Raw genomic sequence first — 19437 nt, 5'->3', positions numbered from 1 at the left:
TCTCTGGCCACCATCCCACCCATCTACAAGACCAGAACGGGTGGAAAATCCTTCTCTTACCTCGCAGCCAAGACCTGGAATGACCTCCACCTCCGGCAAAGCCCTACACTGCCCCAGTTCCGGAAAGGACCTCAAGACCTGGCTCTTCAGATGGCCCCAGCAACCCACAGAACATCCCCTCCTAGCGCCTTGAGACCCTCCCAGGTGAGTAGTTGCACTTTACAAACCCCTGATTGATAGTAATGCTAACTAGCCCATTTTCCTCAGTTTTTAACCTTGCCAGACAGATCTGTGAATAAATACTGATTTTGGCATCACTTAGGCAATTTTAAAGATTGCCTTATATAGATCCAAACCCCTATTTCCTTAAAAAGGGCTCCCTTGTAAAGAAAGAGGTTGCAGCCTGCCCCGGCCCTCAGAGGGTTGTTAAGAACTTGATGATGAAGCATGTCACTGCATAACATTCAGCGAGTGAGAGATCCTTTAAGAAAAAGGTCTTTCACCGATATCCAGTGGGCCCACCCTAGATGACTCGAGGTTGACTCTCTTGATTGTGACACTGTTATACGAGGAGGGTGAGTCTTAACCTGTTTCCCTCTTTCTTCCCTCCCCTGATTTTTACATGGCATTTACAAAGCTTCACATACAATTATCAATGATGTATGTGGTTCTTTATGGAGACACGCTCTATCACATGGGTTATGAGTTTACAGCAGAATTCAGGCACAACCAGAATATTAAAAGATTTAGAAGACTTAAAATAATAGATTACTGCTGTGAAAATAATATATTAAAATCTGATAAAAGAGTAGAATTTGGAAACTAAAAATATACAAATTAATGCAATCTGAAGGTTTTCAGCCCTGTTCTCCTGGGAATGAAGTGATCATTCCTGCTTGCTCTTCAATCTCCCCATCCTACCACTGTGCCGAAATTCACAATATATCTTTGAGCATGCCTACTTTTATATGACTGTGGAGGGACGCCAAATGAAATAGCTGAAGACAAAATTAGCTCTAAGTGTCGGCACACTCGAAGTGCAATAATTTGCTGTATGCTAATGCGCGTGCTAACCACTGCATGAGAGAATTAATCTGCAGTTCTAATTGGTGTTCATTCTTCACTAGAAAATGTCACGACTGATGAAGATAGATTGGATGTTTTGGCATTAGAATATGCCTTTCTCAGCATATTGTTGTCATGGTCATTGTCTCTGGCTTGCTGTTGTGCGAGGTTTGGTTCCAGTACAAGCTATCCTGCAGCAATAAGGAAGGGGCTTGTATTAGTTCATGGGCTGAGAATGTCAATACCCTGTGTCCTGTGCTAAAACGAGTATTTCTTCTTATTTTAATGCAGCTGTGGGTAGGTGTCTTTTGTCTGCCCTCTCTACCATGGGAAAATATGGGCTGTTGATGTTGTGCACAGCATTGTGAGGTATTTATGTTATGCTACCTTGTGAGGATATCTGTTTTCTTTGTCCTTGCTGCCTAATCCGCTGCCAAAATCCTGCTGGTGCTAGCTCATGGCTTTTGTGATTCATGCATGGCCCCTGTGTACAAACAGTGAAGAACTTACAGATAGAGGCTAGTTTTGCTAGTTTGTGGATTTTTTAGAGCTATTAAATACTGCCCTTTTAAGGCCTGGCTACAGGCAGCTAGAGGACCTTATGTCATCAATTCTTCAAAAAAGCACATTATGAAGTCCACAAAGACAGCAGGCTTTTGGTCAGCCCCCATTAACCATTGACCTTCATGTGTTCTTCCTGGTTTGCTCTTGCTTGGATGATCTGTCCATGAAGGGGTCATGGTGTTCCTTCAATGGTTACTCTATCTCGTTTGTCTACAATGAGGTTTTGGAAAGGGAGTATCAAGTAGTCCTTTTGTACGTGGGCCTTGATGTGTAACTTGTAAGTTCTTCAGTATTTACAATGTCATTGTAATGTCAGTTTATTCCTTTATTTGCTTAGCCAGTGCAAGTTACTAAGGTCGTAAATACATAGTGATCTTCACTAATGGCCCTTAGATCTTTATTTGTTTACTTTACTGTTGTGACAACATACTGTTAGATTTGGGAATTTTTTGTTTAGAAATAAAAATCTTCATACATTTAGGCTTACTTAAACATGATAAAAATACTGGCCCTTTGTCAAAATCTTTACAAAAAAGCATGTTGCTAAGTATATCGTTTAAGGTCACTCACTTACCGTGCAAACCTCATCTTTACTCATTTTGTCATGATGCCCTTCTCTGGGGACACAATTTAACTCTGTTAATTCAGTTTGTTTAGCAAAGGAGTCCTAATCCCAGCATCTATATTGTCGTTTACCAAGATTTTTCTCCATTATGATGTTTTATTTTCAGGATAGCCCGGGGCAACACACACACAGAAGTGGAGAAGTGTGGCTCAATGGTTAGAGCGGCAGACCTTGATGCAGAGCTCTGGTCCGGGACCAGGGTTCGATTCCCACCTCGGCGGTTTCTCAGGCTAAATAATTCCTTAGACCTGATATTCTCGCCTCTGTACCTATTCTAAGCATGGGTGCAACTCTGGGTAATAGCTTGCTTAATCTCCACAACGGCCCCAACAGCGCTGGGATTCCTGGCTTCACCATGGGGGTGCCCAGGAGTGGACACTTCACAGGGAAAGGCAGGAAGGGTTCCTACAGCGGTATGAGTACGTGAGTCGTGCACTATACAAGTACCAAGTTTTACACACAAAACTGCCCATTTATTACCAAATGCATGCCTTCCATGAAGCTACACCTGTTGACTTTGCAAATGCTTGTTCTCTACAGGCATGCAAAAAGAAAATGTTCATCCATCAATTGTGCCAGTGTCTCGAAGTTCTTGTTTGCGTGAACTGGTTGGAAGAATCAGGCATATTGTTTCTTTCGTACTATTTTGTGAAGCAAACTCTTTATTAAGGTAACACGTTTTCAGTTTTGATAATCACACAGGCATCTTCAAAAGGCGGCTAGCTACCTGTGTGGTCCTGAGAGTTACAAACCTAAAATATGTGTGAGATTACTATTTAGTATTACGGATGAGGATTATTTTCCACTAATGGATTGCAAGTGGTAGTAAATAGACTACAAGAGTGAAGCTTGTAAGTATATAATGTATGCACGTGGTACTGCTACAGCCCAAACTAGCCAAAAGGCAGCAGAACATTGTACATGATCAAAGTCCACCATAAAGTGAACAAGTGATAGGTAAATGGTTTGTGAACTGCTAACTAATTGTGATGTAATGTTCTTTAAAGAGGTGTGTCATCACCTCTTTGCTAAATTGAAGCAGCAATGAGAAGGTCCTAATGAATACAGGGATGTTGTTCCACATCTGGGTGCATAGATGGAAAAGATCTGCTGCCTGTTTTTTTCGTCTTTACACTTCTAAGGACCTTATTATGATGTCATCCCGACTCTCGCACGGACGACACTGTTGTGGAATCCGGACCGATCGATCTCCGGTCGGTGGTCCCGACTGCAGTATTAGGATGCTCTATGGAAGCTTGTGCTGCAGTCGGAAACCAGCCGCAGCACAAGCTCCCATAGAGAAATTTGAGTTTTTGTTAATCCCTGCACCGCGTGGCTGGCACCACACAGTGCCTGCCACGCAGTGTAGGGGTTTACAAGGGGGAACCATATGTGGCCTCCAGCACCCCAACTGGAGGCCAATATTGCAAGGAGGCCCAGCTAGGGGCCCCCAAAGTCGCTTTCCGACAGGCTTTTCATGTCAGAAAGCCAGACATGAAAACCCTGTGGAAAACCAACATCGTAATCCGACGGCGGAAACACTGGGCCAGATTCACAGAACTAACTTAAAACAAAATCCTAAACTTACTACCATTTTGGTATTCACAGAAGGCACTTACTCATTTTGGTATTCACAGAAGGCACTTACTCATTTTGGTATTCATAGAAGGCACTTTCTCAATGATGAGTAAGTGCCTTTTGTGAATACCAAAATGAGTAAGTGCCTTGTGTGAATACCAAAATGGTAGTAAGTTTAGGATTTTGTCTTAAGTTAGTTCTGTGAATCGAGCCCAACATCCTTAAAGGATTACGTGTCGGTTCCGACTGGCCGACAGACTCCTTGAGCATGTCGGAAGCCAGCCAGAATGACCGGCCAGTTTCACTTCCGACCGCCATCATTGTAATACGATGGTCGAAACTTAAACTGAAGATGGAGATCGGAAGGAGGCTTTCCCACTGACTTCAAAATGAGGGTCTTAGTCTGCATTCTGCTGTTGTCTTGGCTGTGTGTGTTCAGAGAATTACCGAAGACGGTGAGCTTCTCTACAAGATAAATGAGGTGTTGGTTATGATGGCTTTGTAAATGATGCAGCTGATTTTGAAGATGATACGGGTTGACAAAGGGAGACAATGGAGTCCCATCAGGATGGTGGTGATGTGATCATATTTCTTCAGGCCTTGAATGAGGCATGCTGCAGTCTGAATCATGAGCCTCCAGGGTGTTAGTGTGGAGCCTGGGAGGTGAGGTGGAAGGGCATTACCACCATCCAGATGTGAGAGTAGGAGAGTTTGAATACCAGTTCTGAAGTCATTTTCTGCCAGAAATTGTTTCAATTTTGTCAGAAGAGAGAGCTGGTAGCTGGTTGTCCTGTTTTTTAGCAATATGTTTCTTGAAAGTGTGGTTAGTGTCCAAGGAGAATCCAAGTGACTTGGTATTCAGTGAAAGTTAGAGTTTGAAGCCCTCAAGGTTCATGTCTTTGAGTCTGATTTATGTTTCATGTTTGTTATTCTTGGCAAATAAGAGGGATTCTGTTTTGGTTGTGGTTAGCTTCAGGTAGGTGCTAAAAGTCCAGCTCTGGGTGATGTGCAAGCAGTGTTTAAAGTGTTGGATGTCTGAAGCAATGGAGACTTTCAAATAGAGTTGTGTGTCATCGGCATACTGGTGAATCTTGATGAGGGGCACCAAGCGGCTCCATATAGAGGTTAAATATGGAATTTAACCCATGGCTACTGTATGTATGTATGTATGTATCGCATATTTGTATAGCGCAAAAACTGTCACCCAAAGGGTATCCTGGCGCTTTGACTTTTTACCAATAACATGCGATATTACAATATCCAGACAGTTTAATCTAACCTAGGAAATAGATGAATTTTTAATCCTTTCCTAAAAGAGGAAAGATCCCCCATACTTCTAAGCAACAGGGGTAGGGAGTTCCAACATTTGGCTGCCGCAAATCTAAAGGACCGTCCGCCCATCCGGGCCCTCAAGACCTTCGGAACCACCAGTAAATAGGCTGACAATGATCGGAGAGAGCGTGCGGGTACATACCACGCAAACATTTCCTGCAGCGGAACAGGCCCTTGCCCGTGAAGCGCTTTAAACACCAAGCACAGTGCTTGCAAAACAATCCGCTGCGAGATAGGCAACCAATGGAGGTCCACCAGCGCCGTGATGGAAGAATCAGAACTCCGTCGAGAGAGGGCCAGCTTAGCAGCCATATTCTGCACTCGTTGCAGTTTACCCACCAAATTTGCGGGTGCTCCTAACAGCAATGCGTTGCAGTAATCCAACCTGCTCAATATAATGCCACGCACCACCTCTGGCCGAACATGGACCGGTAGCAACGGAAGAATTTTCCATAACATGCGAAGCAGCGCCATGCAAGTGGCCACAGTCTTGTTTACAAAAACATCTAACTGAAGATTGGGCCCGAAAATCACACCCAGGTTCCGAACGGAACCTGCTGCCAGGGGAGCATCCTGGAAAGAGGTAGGCCAAAAATCAGATGGCAACGGACGAGAAATGCGATCCATCGAGCAATGCATTACCTCTGTTTTGGAGCTATTAAATTGCAGGGAGTTTTGCCTCAACCAGTCTGCGGTTGCTGCCATGCAACGATGGAAAATCTCCAGAGGCACCGCATCCTTACCCTCGATAGAGAAAATGAGCTGCATGTCGTCGGCGTAATTAATGACTGCAATGCCAAATTATTTAATCAAGTTCACCAAAGGCCGAAGATAAAGACTGAACAAAATAGGGCTGATGGCAGACCCTTGAGGGACACCCTGCCCGACCACCTTGATGTCAGACTGAAACGATGGCAAGGCTACCACCTGACGTCTGTCCCCCAAATAAGAGACCAGCCATTCACGGGCCAGACCCGTCACCCCGATTTCCTCAAGTCTTCTGACCAGGATGGCATGGTTGACCGTATCGAACGCGGACGACATGTCGAGCAGCACTAAAAAGGCTACCCGTCCAGTGTCGACTCGCGGACGAAGGTCATCCAGGACGGTCACCAAGGCGAACTCAGTACCGTGAGCTGGTCTAAAGCCAAACTGGGTCACGTCCAGACGGACATTATTCTCCATAAAACCGGACAGATGTTTAGTGACCAGTTTCTCCAGAATCTTAATGGGAAAAGGGAGCAGCGATATAGGTCTATAATTCGCTGGACAGGTGGGATCCAATGTCTCTTTCTTCAGCAATGGGGAAACCACTGCGAGTTTCCAACTCTCCGGAACTCGAGCCGTGGTGAGGGACTGGCAACAGATAGCGTACAACGGGGGGAAAAGCTCCGCCTGGAACAATTTCCAATATTTATGTGGCAATGGGTCCCGGGGGGAGCCGGTGGATACACTGTTGGCCAAAACACAGAAATCCTCAAAGGACGGAGGTGGAAAACTGTCCAGCCGTGCCTGCCTGCCATCTACTTCTACGGTCTCTAAGTCGGTCACCGGCACGAGGGCAGGCACAGGATAATAAACAGGCATGGTCGGCGGAGCAAGCTTGCTCAAAATCAGGGCGATCTTATCTTCAAAAGCCTGCGCCAGGGAATTACACAAAGCCTGAGAGGCTGGGATGTTGTTGGCAGCACAGGCTGGTCGAGAGAGGTCTCTAAAGATCTTAAATAAGGTCTGTGATTTGTTCGCTGCTTGTAATAGCGACTCCTCAAGAAATCTCGCTTTGGCACCCTTAATCTGCGTCTTGTAATCCGTCAGTGCCTGTTTAAAGAGGACTTTATCCGGCTCTAGGTATTGTTTTCTCCAGGTCCGCTCTGCCCGCCTGCACCGGACTTTCAGCTGCAACAACTCAGCTGTAAACCAAGGCATAGCGATTTTGGATCTATCCCTAATTTTCCGCAAGGGGGCCAATACCTCCAAAGAGTCTAGGATTTTCTGGCTAAGAGAGTCATAGCTCTCCCCCACACTGTCTCCTAAAAGGGTACCCCCTCCCAGCAATGACGGCAGGCAAGATTGTTTCAGCAGCCTCGACCACTGCCTGCCAATCTTAGTCATGGTACCAGTGCTTCCACCCCTAGATGTCTCCATAGGGAGTGCGATGGAAAAATGAACTAGAGCATGGTCCGTCCAGCACTGAGGAAGGATGTCTCGAACAGAAACCTGCCTGGCATCTGCAAAGATCAAATCCAGAACATGGCCCTTGATGTGAGTCTGCGAGGACACCTGCTGCTGCAGATAAATATTGCTGCAGGCCTGAACCAGGTCCGAAAAGGCAGACCCTGTAGGCCCATCTGGCCGCAAATTAAAGTCTCCCAAAATCAGAATCCTGGCATGAGTATTAAAAAGATCATAGATGGTATCGATTAGCTCAGGTACTGCTGACAGAGTACTAGCAGGGGGTCGATAACACAACAACCCCGAGTAGAGAGTGCCTCCCTGTCCTTTCAGGGAAAAGCCCACCACCTCACAGCCAGAAATACTCCTAGTCTCAAGCTGGGAAAAATCAAGGGACTCCCTATAAATAAGGCCCACACCACCTCCTCTGGCTTCCACCCGCGGTTTATGCCTAATCTTAAATCCAGGAGGGCAGGTCAAGCCCAGTTCCACCGCACTGTCCGCTCTAGTCCATGTTTCTGTCATGAAAAGAACGTCTAACTCACAGGACTCTATGAGCAGCGCAATTTCCATGTGATGTTTGCTAAGAGATCTAACAAACCGCAGGACAGGGACTGCTTCTGCCTAGCAGTGGAAAAACGCTGGCGGCGTGATGATGTGCCTGGATCAAGGCTTAATAGCATGTCTCTGGAATAAGTTAACCCAGTATGAGGAGAAGAGGCAGCATCCCCAGCGCCCGTCGCGACCTGTGCGCAAACGGGCGCAAACGGGCTTACCTCTGGTGCATCTCCGGCGCGCCGCCGACGCGCTCGCTGCACGCCCGCGCTGCGCGCTTGTACACACATCTCCTTATATACTCAGATAGTAGGCCGCGCGGGAGTCCTGTGAGGAAGACCTCTGGACCCGCGAAAGATGGCGCCTGAAAACAGGCCGATCCAAGGAACCTCACCCAAGATGGCGGCCGGAACGCTGCATACGCTTTCGAAATAGCCCCCCAAAGTCTACCTAATTCCCGCAAAATGATGGTGGGTTTTCAATTTTTTATAGTGCAAGTCAGAACTGACTAAGTGCCCCCAAATAACCGACTGCAGATGCGCCTAACGCCGAAGTGGCAGCGCGAGTGACAGGACGTTTAAAATATAGTTTAAAAATAGCTGAATAAGGCTGCAAAGTTCGCGTTAGCGCTATGATAGAAGGTCTACCTTAGGGCGGCAGGAAGCGCCTTAAATACACTATCCAGTGCGCGGGAGTCCTGTGAGGAAGACCTCTGGACCCGTGAAAGATGGCGCCTGAAAACGGGCCGATCCAAGGAACCTCACCCAAGATGGCGGCTGGGACGCCATGTACGCTTTCAAAATAGCCCCCCAAAGTCTACCTAATTACCGCAAAATGCGGGTGGGTTTTCAATTTTTTATAGTGCAAGTCAGAACTGACTCAGTGCCCCCAAATAACCGACTGCAGATGCGCCTAACGCCGAAGTGGCAGCGCGAGTGACAGGACGTTTAAAATATAGATTAAAAATAGCTGAATAAGGCTGCAAAGTTCGCGTTAGCGCTATGATAGAAGGTCTACCTTAGGGCAGCAGGAAGCGCCTTAAATACACTATCCAGTGTGCGGGAGTCCTGTGAGGAAGACCTCTGGACCCGCGAAAGATGGCGCCTGAAAACAGGCCGATCCAAGGAACCTCACCCAAGATGGCGGCCGGGACGCCGCGTACGCTTTCGATATAGCCCCCCAAAGTCTACCTAATTCCCGCAAAATGCGGGTGGGTTTTCAATTTTTTATAGTGCAAGTCAGAACTGACTAAGTGCCCCCAAATAACCGACTGCAGATGCGCCTAACGCCGAAGTGGCAGCGCAAGTGACAGGACGTTTAAAATATAGATTAAAAATAGCTGAATAAGGCTGCAAAATTCGCGTTAGCGCTATGATAGAAGGTCTACCTTAGGGCGGCAGGAAGCACCTTAAATACACTATCCAGTGCGCGGGAGTCCTGTGAGGAAGACCTCTGGACCCGCGAAAGATGGCGCCTGAAAACGGGCCGATCCAAGGAACCTCACCCAAGATGGCGGCCGGGACGCCGCGTACGCTTTCGAAATAGCCCCCCAAAGTCTACCTAATTCCCGCAAAATGCGGGTGGGTTTTCAATTTTTTATAGTGCAAGTCAGAACTGACTAAGTGCCCCCAAATAACCAACTGCAGATGCGCCTAACACCGAAGTGGCAGCGCAAGTGACAGGACGTTTAAAATATAGATTAAAAATAGCTGAATAAGGCTGCAAAGTTCGTGTTAGCGCTATGATAGAAGGTCTACCTTAGGGCGGCAGGAAGCGCCTTAAATACACTATCCAGTGCGCGGGAGTCCTGTGAGGAAGACCTCTGGACCCGCGAAAGATGGCGCCTGAAAACGGGCCGATCCAAGGAACCTCACCCAAGATGGCAGCCGGGACGCCGCGTACGCTTTCGAAATAGCCCCCCAAAGTCTACCTAATTCCCACAAAATGCGGGTGGGTTTTCAATTTTTTATAGTGCAAGTCAGAACTGACTAAGTGCCCCCAAATAACCGACTGCAGATGCGCCTAACGCCGAAGTGGCAGCGCAAGTGACAGGACGTTTAAAATATAGATTAAAAATAGCTGAACAAGGCTGCAAAGTTCGCGTTAGCGCTATACTCTGCGGGTGATAGGGATCTTTTGGGACATGGAGGTGCCAAAGTGAACAAATAGAGCCTGTTGCAAAGGAAGGGTTAGAACTAGTGAAGGACATTGCTGGTAAATCCCATGTGAAGTTTCAGGGTGCGTATGAGAATAGAATGGTCGACTGTGTCGATAGCAGCTGAGTGGTCCATCAAATAATGAAGCAGGGCTAATCGTCATCTGTGGTTAGGAGGGTTTCATCTACAATATGTAACGTAGTAGTCGCCTTGCTGCAGCATGATCTGAAACCAGTCTGCTAGTCATACAGGAGATGGTTAGCATTAATGTGATCCTGCAGTTGAATATAGGTTGCATTTTCAATGATACTGCTGATTAATGGTATATGAGTAATGGGCCGGTAGTTGATGTGGTCATAGGGTCTAGTGGAGGTTTCTTTAGGAGTGGGAGGATCTGGTCTGTCTTCAGAGCTTCCGGGAAGAGTCCTTGAGTGTGGGGGACATTGATAATTTTGAGTAGGGGTGAGAGAGAGAGAATGTGCCCAGAAAGTGCTTTATTGAAGGACATTAATAAGATGTCATGTTCCTAAGAAGTGGCTTTGAGGGACTTGAGTATGTCAGTGAGATCTGTGAGTGATAGGGCTTTAAGGATGACCACTGTGGGAGACTTCTAGAAGTGATGGGTGTAAAAGATAAAGCAGGCTTGGTTTTGTCAATGTTCTTTCGGATCCTCAGTATTTTTTCACTGAAGAAAAGGTTGACAGAGCTGCACTTTTCTGTATAGTGAGGAAGAATTGGGTTTGGCAGGGGTTGATGCTTGCCATATTGTCTTAAAAACTTTCTGCTTCCGTTGGTTGCTTCATTGATCGCGTTGGCATTGTACATTGATTTACCTGATGTGATAAGCAGTCGCCGTGTTGCAAGGAGGGATTTCAGAATCATGAGTTCCTCTGGAGTTCTGTTTTGCTTCCATTTACTTTCCTATTTGTGATCGATTGTTTATTGCCAGAAAGGTCTTTAGAGTACCAGAGTGATAAAAGCTTTTGCTTGCACTTGCATGATTTGCATGATTTACTTGGAGCGTGGATGTCCACAAGGTTTTCTAGAAAAGTGTTGAATTTGTTTTGAAGAGTGTTGACATAGGACGTGGAGTTGTTAGAATAAGAAAAGAGTTCAACATATTCAATTTTCTATGGAAAAGTCTTTGAAGAATCTGAAGGTTTGGTTTTCTCTGTTAGGTTGACTTTGGTCTGTTGGTAGGACACTGAAAAGGGAAATACAGATGGATGTGTGGTCAATCCAGACTAGAGGTGTGGGTGGAGTCTGAGAATCCTGAGATGCCACCAGGAAACCTGAAAAGGTACATGAAAATTCTTGTTCACTAAATGTTTTCCTATCCTTCCGCCATTTTTTAGGTCTTATCTGCAGACAGATTTTAGCTTTGTGTACAATACCGCTACTTACAGAGGGATATGGGTCAGCCCATTGCTTTCCACTGGCTGCCTTTCTTGTCAGCCTAATGTGCTTGCTTATTATTTAATGGTTTTCCTTTCTCGTTTTGTGCTTTTACATTTTCTGGAGCTTCTAGGTCATCCTTTTGATTGGATGAGTTGTATCCTTTAACTGCTTACAGTCAGGGAACTACTGTTTTCTTTTTCTTTCAGCTCTGCATAAAGGTGCATGTGCTTTATTGCTCTCTCCCTCCCTCATATGTGGCTTCCTTCTGAAATACACCCCCATAGCTCTTCTGTTGCTTCCTCTGCCCCTCTCCGTCTTTCAGCTCTGCATAAAGGTGCATGTGTTTTATTGCTCTCTCCCTCCCTCATATGTGGCTTCCTTCTGAAATACACACCCCAGCTCTTCTGTTGCTTCCTCCGCTCCTCTCAGTCTGACTTTTCTTCCATTTTTTTTTTACTTTTTAATTTTCAGTTCCCTCCTCCAGTTCCTCTCTTGCTTCCCCTCCATTCCTGCTGCTCTCACCACTCAGCTGTTTTGACTTTCTCAATATAACCCCACCAATTCCTCCTCTAATAATCTTTTTTTTCTTTTATTGGAGGACTGAGCAGCTTAAATTTGCTACATAGCCACTTTTTTTACTATGATGTGCTTTTACTCAACTTCTTTAATAAGTTACCACTCCACTGTCAGTGTCTGCCATTTTGCAACGATAAATTAACAGTAAATAAAAATGGCCACTGTGCCATGATGCATAATTGGGCATGCCTGGTGACGCATGCGCGTGTGTAAGTCATCATGCAGTGGCAGCCGTTGCTTTTTTTGTTGTTGCCAATACCACATTGGTAAACAAGTTTTTATTCTTTTTCCCCTGTGGAACAGTATTAGCAAAACGCACTTGCAACACCAAAGGGTCTGGTATAGCCATTAAAATACTCAACATATTGGCTTGGCCAATCCTTGTTGCTTTCGTACTCTTACCTTCAAATGTGTATTGCTAACTCTTCCCATTACCACACTCATACACTTTCTGTTAATTAATCTCTTGAATGTATGATGTTACAACACAAACATTTACAATGCATGCCTTTACAACGCAGTTTTTACATCGCAACATCCATTTCAACGCATAATTTTACAACGCATGCCAACACAACACATTTTTAGAAACTACATTTACAACGCATATCACTACAACGCATACCATTACAACGCATACCATTACAACGCATATTACTTTTAGGGCAACAGTAGGGTAAGTGTTGGATAGTGTAGGGTTAAAAATTACAATTCCCACTCCAGTGAGTGCAACATTAGGGTAAGTGTTGGATAGTGTAGTGGTAAAAATGACTATTCCCCATTACTTACCTTATAATGCGTTGTAATGGTATGCGTTGTAATGGCATGCATTGTAATGACATGTATTGTATGACATGCGTTGTAATGGCTGCATTGTAATGGCATGCGATGTAAAGGATGTTGCGTTGTAATGACTGCGATGTAAAGGTAGTGTGTTGTAATGACTGCGTTGTAAAGGTTGATTCCCAATCTCTTGCAAAATCCAGGTCTACTGGCTTTCTCAGTGCTTGTCATTACCAAAATTCTGAGGCATGTCATCATGATCAGTTTTCAAAACACATCCTTATACTCACCAGTGCACTTGAATGGATTGTGACAAATTAAAAATGTGCTCATTTTTCAGTGGGATCATAATGTGGGAATTGATCCCACTTGACAGTACAGAGGTTCTTTTCAAACCATCTGGCTGACGCCTAGAATTGTTTTCAGAAGGGTTCTGCATGTGGATATCAGATTTCACTCTACTGTAGGGAATGCATGTATAGATATTCCATAGAAAATGTAACATTAAAAAGGCTGAAAATTGACAGGGATGTCGGCAGTGGCTACATCACAAAACCTAAAATTAAAAATTCACAAGTTCAGTTGACATTAACCCTTCCCCAGTTCCCCTCCAAGCTTGCTTAACCTTCACTCTGGTTATCAAAACTGATCAATAAGGCTAGGGCAGACCAAATGTTAGTGAATTCACTTTCAGACCTACGCTGCTGCTCAGTCTTCGCTACCTCAGTGTAATCACCAGAATGAGTCTACCGAAGTGGTGCTGTAAACCCTTTCAACCAAACAAAAATGGCGTTGGGTGGCTGGCGTGACTCGGATTTACTAATGCATCAAACCCTTAGAGGACAGGACTAGCATGAGATAGTGATGATGGGCTTATGGATCGGGTAAAAAAGTGAACTTTTCATTCTGGAGGACCAGTCCATTGATCCACAGCAGTTTCCACCTTGGGGAAACAGCATTAAGCAAAGCCCCGCTCTGTTAAATGCTTTCATAACATGCATTAATGGTTAGGCTATTTCACACACGCTTCTCTTTCCCAGGGTATTCTTCTCCATTCTCCCCCTTCCGCATGATGTCACCATCACATGCTGCCCTCACTGTAATTGGGCGATACAATCTGAGAAATCTCCTTTTGTGGATTCACTAAACCTCAGCCCAAAGCAATTAGGGACCTGATTTTGATGTCGGGCGGAATTCCTTCTGGCCGACACCGACTCGGTCCTGGGACCAACCGACACCCGGTCGGCGGTCCCGACGGCCTCATTAGGATGCGGCCGAACACTGTTCGTCGCATTCCTATATTTCACTATGTAAGCATACATTACGGCCATAAATCGGCCATAATGCATGCTCCCATAGTGAAATGGGAGGTGCAGTACATTTCGACACCCCGTGGCAGGAACCTCAAGGTACATGCCACAAGGTACAGGGATCAACAGGGGCGTGCACCAAAGGGGGCCCTGCTGGGGGCCCCCAAATACGCTCTCTGACATGGTTTCCATGTCAGACAGGTCGGCATGGAAACCATGTCGGTGACCGTGCATTGTAATCTCAAGGGCGGAAAGGCCCGCCCTTGAGATTACTAGCCGGCTTCCGACTGGCGGACAGGCTCTCCGAGCCCGTTGGAAGCAAGCTGGAATGGCCAGCCGGTTTCCTTTCCGACCGCCTTCATCATAATGAGGCAGTCGGAAAGTAAACTGAGCGGACCAACGGCCTCTTGGTGTTTTTATCTCCATTTACATTCTTCGAAAATGAAGGCAGTCATTTTTTTATATTCACATTCATTATCATAACAGCCACATAAGCTACTCTCTCACACACACTCACTTTAGCATTACCTCTCCTCCTCCCGTCCTACATGCCTTTTTAAATAAGCACTGGCAAACCAATAAGTGTAGCCTTGTATGTAAAGGTTGTTTTGATTTTGTTTTTATGGTAGGACTATACCGCAAAAATAACAAGGAAAAAAGAAGGTAAGCTGTCATCTAAATGTGATCACCTAATGCTGATAATAACATTTTAAAACGTTTAAAAATATTCCCTGATGCTCCTATTGTACTATTATTATTTTTTTACAAGTTTCTCAGCTGCAAAACGCATTAATTATTATTTGATAAGGATATAAGAATAAATCACCACCTAACCAAGCACTCAAACTGCAGGTAGCTACAATGTTACACTCTCTCAAAGGCCAAACCTAAAAATTGTGACTTTAAGCAGTGGCATATACTCTCTGACGAGGAAGAACAACCCTTTTGACTAGTTGATAAAACTATACCCCCTAAGGTAACATTAAAGGGGAAGGGAACCACAAACCCTTTGCCACATTATGAATGGTTTGCGGTATTATTCAATTAAAATAAACGTTCTTTATCACTATTAATAGCCCAGTGTACAAACTTTAAGATAATTCAGGCCTCTCCCTCTTTGAGCATGTTTTACCCCTTCAGGTGGCTATGAAGTCCGGTTCTACAACTTCCCAGCTGGGAGAGAATAGTCTTCACGAAAAGTTAGAACTCGGGGAAAGCTTTTCTTAAAAACGAAGACTGTCACTTTAAAATAATGTTGGAGCCCTTTCAGCTGCAGACTTACATTTGGCTTCTCCATGATTCTTTTTATAGTCATGACTTGCAGCCATACTTTTTAGCAGGGTCCATAAATTGCAATGTATGAAAGTACCATATGTTTTCTATAATGTTACATATTTTTGACCTAGTAAAGCTGGATTTCATCCATGTGAAATTATCTTTCCGAAAAATAGTGTTTGGTTAGCGTGGTAGTTAAGCCTAACCAAGAATGACAGGAGTGGGAGATAACGTTAAAATAATCCTATCATTTCGGTTTCATGCCTTCATCCGTTTTATTCTGTAGCCACTGATGACACTCCTGTCAATCTTCCTGACTCCCATTTAATCTGCAGCTTTTCTGTGGCACTTCCCTTTATTTATGGATGTAGAGCTGTTATGAAGGATGCGGTGAGCATCATTTACATTTTCGCTTTGGTCTGGCAGATGTTTGTGAATCTCGTTCAGCAATAAGTTCAGACATGGCCGTTCGGGTTCCTTCCCTTGCTTTTGCTGGGAAAGAAGCCCAACCAACCACAGAAAAGTATAAATAAAATCAATTTTTCCGCGTTTCTCTCCATTTTATTGGCTGATTGAGATCTACAGTTAGCAAATGAAGAGGGAATAGCCTTGACCCTTGTGTTTTAACTGGCTGCGTCAGACGAAGAGGCTGAAGGAGCGCCTCTGGAGAATGGAGCCTTGTTCCACCTTACCTTTGAGATGCCGCTTTGAGATACCTTTGAGATGCCGCTTCCCCCCCACATCTAGCAGGGGATGTGGGGGGGAGGGGAGAGGGTCACATTCTGCCAGATCCGAAATGAGGCCCCTTATTCTGAATGCAGGATCAAGATGCGATCAATTTTCATACAAATCCATTATAGCCTCTTACACAAAAACCCACACACTTGCATGCCCAGCTCAAGCATTACTTCACTGAGTCACCTACTTCTGCTCACCTACCATACTGGCTCGCTTTCTCATACTGACGTATTCACTGACGTAGCTGCCTACTGACTCAACCACAGACACTGTCATCCCACTCACCCCAATCATCCATCCACTCTAAGCACTCGCTCTTTCACTTTCAGACTTTCATCCACTGTGCCATCAGCATGAAGAGAGGGAAAGGACGGGGCTGGGTGCGGGATGGAGACCGTGCACAGTCGGATAAGTGGATGGGCAATAGGGTTGCGGAAAGCTTTTCTTACATGAGTGTAGGTGGACGCAGTTACTGATAATTGGCCTTCATGTTGTTCTCAGAATTTCCCACTCTCCTTCCCCTTATATCCGAGCACAGTTTTTCTTCTACCCTCGCACTTCTTTAACAAAGCATGCTTCTTCCGCCCTCTCCCTCTCACCCTCTGTCTTTCACTTTCAGTTCTCAAACTGTGTGTGAGAAGACTTAAGAGTAGGGTTTTGGATTCCCAGGCATTCTTTGATTGAACGGCTTTTTTTCCGTAGGCAACGCAAAACTGGTGACCGAAAGGTGCGACTTATTATTATTATTATTATTGTTATTATTATTATTAATATCATTATCAGGGTTATTATTATTATTATTATTATTATTATTAATGTTATCATTATTACTATTATTATTATAATTACTAATAATACATTAATAACAATAATAATGCGACAGCTGCTAATATTATTGCTAGTAGTATTATTAGCATTGTTGTTATCAGTATTAATACTAAATTACTAAAAAAATACTATTAATATTATTATAATTAATATTAGTGTTCAAAATAAAAATGATAATAATTGCAGTTATAATAATGATAATAATAATGGTAATAAAATTAATACTAATACTAATAATGACAGCAATAATAATGATAATAACAATCATGGTAACAATATTAATAATAACAACAGTAATAATAATAATCATAATAGTTATTGTAACAATAATATTATTATTTCGGAGCCAGCTTACTTAGCCATTGTGAAGTAACAAGCTACCTTTCGAAGCGTGCTCCTCTCCTGGCCTCCTGGGTTGCCAGTCTGCCGGGGGCAAAGCCCACAGATAGCGTGTAGTGAGCGGGCCTCACAGCTTCCTTCAAGGTTGGCCGGGCTCAGAGTCCCTCCTCTCATCCAGCCCTGAAAGCAGCCCACAGACCCAGAGTCACCCGGGCCGCCCCTTGTCCTGCTGAGTCAGAGCAACTGGTGAATGTCCGCATGATTGGCTGCGCCTTTAGTGAGGCGACAGACGAGGACAGCATGCAGAGTGTAGGAGTGAAAGAGGGAGCCCATTCAATGAGGTATTCCAATGAATGTTGAATGTTGAACCCAAAGAGAGTCTTGTGTGGATAGTGGTGCAGCATGGGCACCACAGTGTTAGGGGTGGTGATGTTCGCATAGTTCTAAGTCATCAGTTTCCCATAGTTTGGTAAGTTTCTTCCTTTCCCCTATCCTGCGCCCCTGAGAATGCCCTAAATAACACAATCCACTTTCTTTTCACTCCCTTTCCATCACCTTATCAAGGTGCAGGGAATCCATCAGGGTTCTTAGAGAATCCCTCCAACGCTGATCTGCTATCTTTTGTGCATCCCGCCATTTGTTTTTTGGAGATGGTCTCCTTCTATACCAATGACCCGGACCCGCCATTTTGTCTGACCTTTGTTCCGTTCCCTTTTCCCTCACGACTAACCCTGGGCGTAGTGGACGTAGTGGGGCTATGCGGTGCATCACGGAGTGTGCCCAAATCTACGCGCACCCGCAATCAATCAATCAATCAATCAATCAATACATTTATAGAGCGCGCTACTCACCCGTGAGGGTCTCAAGGTGCTGAAGGGAGGGGGGGTGTCGCTACTGCTTGAATAGCCAGGTCTTGAGGTGTTTTCTGAAGGTGAGATGGTCCTGGGTCAGTCGTAGGTGCGTGGGGAGGGAGTTCCATGTTTTGCTGCCAGGTAGGAGAACGATCTTCCTCCGGTGGTGGTTCTGCAAATTCATGGGACGGTGGCGAAGGCGAGGCTGGCAGAGCGGAGCTGGCGGGTGGGGATGTAGAACGAGAGGCAGTTGTTGAGGTATTCGGGGCCCTTGTCGTGTAGCGCTTTGTGTGCGTGGGTGAGGAGCCTGAACGTGATCCTCTTGAAGACGGGGAGCCAGTGCAGGTGTCTCAGGTGGGCGGATATGTGGCTGTGGCGAGGGATGTCGAGAATGAGTGGTGCGGAAGCGTTCTGTATGCATTGAAGTCTTGTCTGAAGTTTGGCTGTGGTTCCTGCGTATAGGGCGTTTCCATAGTCCAGTCGGCTGGTGACGAGGGCCTGGGTGACGGTTTTTCTGGTTTCGGTGGGGATCCAACGGAAGATTTTTCGGAGCATGCGCAGGGTGTTGAAGCAAGATGCCGAGACGGCGTTGACTTGCTTGGTCATCGTGAGGGAGGAGTCCAGGATGAATCCCAGGTTGCGTGCGTGGTCCGTGGGTGTTGGTGCGGAGCCCAGTGCTGTGGGCCACCGGGAGTCGTTCCAGGCGGATGGGGATTGTCCGAGGATGAGGACCTCCGTTTTGTCTGAGTTCAGCTTCAGGCGACTGAGCTTCATCCATTCTGCGACGTCTTTAATTCCTTCCTGGAGGTTGGTTTTGGCAGTGTTTGGGTCTTTGGTGAGGGAGAGTATCAGTTGGGTGTCGTCGGCTTAGCAGATGATGTTGATGTTGTGTTTACGTGCGATGGCGGCGAGGGGGCTCATGTAGATATTGAAGAGGGTAGGGCTGAGCGAGGAGCTTTGGGGTACTCCGCAGATGAACTCGGTGGCCGCTGAGCAGAAGGGAGGGAGGCGGACTCTCTGGGTTCTGTCGGAGAGGAACGAGGTGATCCAGTCCAGCGCCTTTCCTTGGATCCCAGTGTTGAGGAGGCGGGTTGTTAGGGTGCGGTGGCATACGGTGTCAAAGGCTGCCGAGAGGTCTAGGAGGATGAGAGCGGTTGTTTCTCCGGTGTCCATCAGGGTCCTGATGTCGTCGGTGGCTGCAATGAGGGCGGTCTCGGTGCTGTGGTTGGCTCGAAATCCGGACTGGGACGGGTCGAGCGAGTTGTTTGCCTCGAGGAAAGCAGTCAGCTGTT

This window comes from Triturus cristatus, chromosome 3_1 (assembly GCF_964204655.1).
Source record: "Triturus cristatus chromosome 3_1, aTriCri1.1, whole genome shotgun sequence".
In the NCBI taxonomy this organism is placed as follows: domain Eukaryota; kingdom Metazoa; phylum Chordata; class Amphibia; order Caudata; family Salamandridae; genus Triturus; species Triturus cristatus.
The sequence above is the reverse complement of the archived record's forward strand: the minus strand, read 5'-3'. Positions refer to the sequence as shown.